Below are 5,213 nucleotides of genomic sequence, written 5' to 3'. Positions count from 1 at the left end.
ACTCATGATTTATGAGAATTAATAACAGATTATTTTCATTGTCAATTTAATCATGAACTCACAAAGTCCCACCCAATAAGAAATCACTTTAAAGAGAAGAAGGATAAATTAGTAATTTTACACATTTATTTATTAGGTAAATAAGAATAATTAAATAATTTTATTATGAATAAAATTATTAAGATTAATCATAATTGGATTGAATTTAATGTTAGCACATTAAGCTTGACCAATAACACTTAGGGTTTCCATATAGATTCCTATAAATAAGACCATAAACCTTGAATCAATAACAAAATATCAATAAGAAATTTTTTAGAAAAATTTCTTGATAGAATGGTCAGCATAAGAGGGGTGAATTAAGCTTTTTCACCCATTTTGAAAAAAACAAACTTGAATAAAAGAAATCAAAGTAAAAGTGTTGCAAATGAAATAAAGAAAGCAATACACATGATATAGAGTGGTTCATCCTCAACTACTTTATTCGCTACCTTGATCCATGACTAAGGATTTTGCAATCACACCACGGTGTATTATATTACCTTGTAATTTTTGTATGCTCAACTACAAACCTTTACACTTGGCTTTTTATAATGGATTCAGCAACAACCATAACTTTTTTCATAGGATAAGGTATAACCTTTACAATTTGGCTTTTCAAATAGGCTAAGCCACAACCACTACCTTTTAAAGGCTAAGCCACAACCTTTTACAAGTTCATAGAAAAGATAACTAGAGAAAGATGAATAAAATAGTAAGCACGGATGCTTCTCTCTTGATAGAGAGTTATAAGATTTTTGAAATAAGCATACTCTCTAAGAATTCTCACATAAAGATTTTAGATAGATGCACATGAGAAGCAGGATTAAAGAATAGTAAGATTTCTTGAAGCTCAGAAGTTGTATAGATAGTGCAAATAGCTCGTTAACCTTCTTAAAGCAACTCCTCCTATTTATAGATTTCCTACATTAAATGTTAGCTTACAATGGAAGAATTCAAAATGAATGTTCCATTTTGTCTCACAATTACCACTTTTTATCTCTAACAATATTAAACGACATTTATTAATTCATACAAGAAAGCTCATGTTATCTAATTTACATTTAATGTTCTAAAAAGTAGAAAAAGTCAAACATTGAATGTGCTTAATGGCTATAATTTTTAAATTCAGATGACTATTACTCGATTGGGTTAAAGAGATACTTGACTAATGAAACTCTCCAATCGATTAAATAAACCAAGTAATCAATTATATGTAGAGCTTACTCGAATATGACCAAGCATCACTCGATTAACTCATAATCCATAGATAGCATGCATATATTACTCAACTACTAGGCTAGATTTGCTCAACTAATAAAAATGTATACTCGAGTACAAACACCTTATACTCGATTATCTTTGAAGAATTAAAACTTAGCTATATTCAATCAAAGCCTTACTTGACTAACCCAAAAAGATACTCAACTAATAGAAATACATATAGTTCATCGACAACAAGCTTTGCTCAATTAAATTAGAGAAACAGAGAGACTGAAAACACCTCAATAGTCGATTGAAATATTCTTTAGAAATTATATAATCGTTTAACTTGAAAATCACATAACACAATACTTGAATAATTTTTTCAAATGAAAAAAAAATAAGAGATATGTAAAGCAATAGACTAACATAAATAGATACTTGATTGATTCAAGTGCATCAGTTGATTATACCATAAGCTTTACTTAATTCAATATATGCTCAGATTTCAATGCTCTAGAGATGTTTGATTATGATGTGGACACCAATCAAGACCCGGCCCAAGGCCGACCCGAACAAACCGGAGCAGTAGCGTCAAAATAGTAGCAAACAGTATTTTAATACTACATATGTTTTAGGGTTTTATTTTTATTAAGATTCTAGTTGAATTATAGTTAGGTTTTATTTCTATTAGGATTCTAGTTGACTTTTACTTAGTATTTATTTCTATTAGAATTCTAGTTGAATTTTATTTACAAGTATTAGATGGATTTGGATTAGTCAAACACTATAAATATGCCTAGGACCTAGAGTTTGTAATCAAGTTTTTCTCAATACAAATTTTGACAACCAATTTGGGTTTTCTTAGTGTTGTTTCAAAAATACAACAATCAATTTATAATCATAGGAGAATACAATGTGCGTGGTTGATTACAGGAATCTCGAGAGTCTTCGGGATTGAATGCCTTGTGAGTGTTTTGAGAGTCTTGAGGGTCTTGTGAGTCTTTGTCTCCAACGTGCGCTGAGAGTCTCATCACTAACATGCACTGAGAGTCTCATCACCAACGTACCCTAAGAGTCTCATCATCAACATGCGCTAAGAGTCTTATCACCAACGTGGGCTGAGAGTCTCATCACCAACATGCGCTGAGAGTCTTGGTGACTGAGAGAGTTTTAAAGATCGAGAGAGCCTTGGTAACTGAGAGAGTCTTGATGACGGAGAGAATCTTGATGATCGAGAGACCTACAAGATGAGTGCACGATTAGGGGTGCTGGTGGGTGTCCCCACGCAAACCCTTCGATGCTTAAATTAGTTATTGAGGGCAAGAGCGTGAGAAGGTATTCCAAGTGCTAGAGAGAGTGTACCCAATGTTGGAGGTGTAACACCCCGCTTTTTCAAGCATGTTATAACTTAGGGAATTCCAGGGATATATTTTTTTTCCCAACATAAACCATTCCCCGACAATACCATTCTACCTTCTTAGCATACCAAATTAAGAATCAATAAGCTAAGACAGGTAAACATAATAAATGCAAAAGCTAGAATCGAAACCTCAAATATGGTACATAACTGAATTCACTTTGTTTACAACACAAAAATCGTACCACTACTAAACATCATATCCTCAAAACTAAATACATGGAGACTCGGTTTTCAAAGATAATAACTATATATTTCAAAACAACATTGAATCATAATAATGTTACATGTTCGTTCCTCAAACATCAATTGTAATACCTAACATTCTTACATAAAACAAGACTATTCATCATACAGAGCATAAGCTCCTCAATATAACTAAAACATATCTGAATGCTCATGAAGAAGCATAACACCAAAACAATCATGCCAACTTCATCAGACACGTCACCACGTGTCGTTATGTCTCAACCACTTCCTTGCCCTAGCTACAAGTCCTAGCTGGAATGTTTGAATATTCTAAGGACAGAGTCCAATTAGAAGATTAACCTTCTAGTGAGGGTCTAAAAACAATTTTACAAAATGCATGTATGATCATGAGCATGGTATATACAAATGACACAACACTTCAATTTGAGAAATCTCCCTAGCATACTCAATCTCCAGTGGAAAATCCATTCCACACACTGTTGTGATTGACCTTGTCGGGCACATACTTAATCTCCGAGTGCCCAACAACGTCTCCTGATGGCTGAGATTAACCTTACCCCATTCTCAAAAGACCCACCTCGTCCCACCAGACATCATAACAACGACATGATTTTAGATATAAAAATGTTATGAAAAACCCCTAGGCCATGCATTTTTACTAAACATATCCAGTTGATGCAATACAATCATTTATACGAAACCAAATCAAACTTTGGGATATAACCACTCACCTAAACTTAGCCTCTCAAGCTTCCTCAGTATGTGTGCCTTGCCTTAAAATATGTGCCCAAATAATTCCCTAGTCTCGACATGCCCCTCTAGCCCCAAATTAGCTCATAGAATTTTCTGAAAATTTTTGGAAGCTTTTCCCTATTTTGTTTTTCCATTTTTACCTATTTTCTTCTATTTCTTTCCTTTTTATTTCTTTTTCTTTTCTTTTCTTCTTCTTCTTCTTCCTCTCCCCTACTTCGTCTCTGGGCATGACCCAGCCTGACGACCACCGCCATCTACTCGCCAGTCGTCGGCCATTACCACCCTCGCTGGCTTCCGTCAACCTCGCCGGTCGCTGCTCCGGCCACCGTTGGCTCCCCCTGCTTCGCTTGGCTTGCTGCTTGCTGCTTGCCTTCAACTCGCGCTACGTCTACATGCTGTGACCAACTCCGGCCACCATCTTGGCCACTAATCCAGCCAACCGACCACCACCTCGACTGCCACCAACCACCAGCCTCCATTGTCGTCGTTAACTCTGCCTTCTCTCAGCCATTGCTTGGCCATTGATTCTCTTTTCTCTATTTCTTCTTGCTTTCTTCTTCAGTTGCTCCCATCTCCTCCCCTTTTATAGCCATTTCCATTGCCTCTTGCAGGCTCCTTGGCCAAGAAATCCAAGCTTGGCCTCCACTCCATAGCTGCAACTTGGCCACCACGTTTGCATAATATATATATATCATATAATACAGTATAATAAAGAAAATTACACACTTAAATCCCAAATTTCATCCGAAACCACTTCAGGGTTGATCCTTACACAAAATCAGAGCCCCCTCAGAGTTCCATTGATTTTTTGAAGGTCTCTTATGACCATTTGAGTTTTTAGCCCGAATCACCGTTGTATTTTAGCTGTACCAAAAATTGCCTCTAATCCGATTTCTTTCGATGCCATAAGTCCTATCTCGAGATGCTCAATAACCCATATCATTTTCCTTAGATATCTCGATTCCAAGGCACTCTCTGTAGTCGATTCGGTCACTCAAAATTGTGATAGTGTACCCTATAGCCCTAATCTTCTGAAAATTCCACTTACACCCTGTGTAAAATTTTATTTATAACCTCAAGAATTTCTTGGGTATTACAGGAGGCATGGCCTCCTATTTATAGGGAGGGGACATGTGGAGATCGCCCTAAGAGTTTAGCGGCCAATTTCACTGCCCATTCGAGAGTTTCGCAGCCATGATGGCCCAACCAAGTGAGAGACAAGGGTTGAGACGTCGGTGAGTGACACCCACTCGGTCATTTAACCGAGTGACTTGGTTTTTGCATGCATTTGGAGGGTAAAGGAGAGAGAGAGGGATGAGACCCCTACCCACTCGGTCATATGACTGAGTGGGTCACACTCACTTGGTCATATGACCAAGTGAGTCTTCACTTGCTCTGTCTTGAGCGGTTCCCATGCCTTAACGTCAATAATACAGGTGCATCAATTTCAAACCTAATTTCTACCTTAATGAAGCTAGTATCTCTCGAAACGCAAAACATAAAAGTTGTAGATATTTCTATTGTCTTTCCATATGATTTAGAATCACCATAATCGGAGCTTAAACAAGAGAGTTATACCCAAAAAACC

This window comes from Diospyros lotus, chromosome 13 (assembly GCF_014633365.1).
Source record: "Diospyros lotus cultivar Yz01 chromosome 13, ASM1463336v1, whole genome shotgun sequence".
Taxonomy (NCBI): domain Eukaryota; kingdom Viridiplantae; phylum Streptophyta; class Magnoliopsida; order Ericales; family Ebenaceae; genus Diospyros; species Diospyros lotus.
This window is presented reverse-complemented; position numbering follows the sequence as displayed.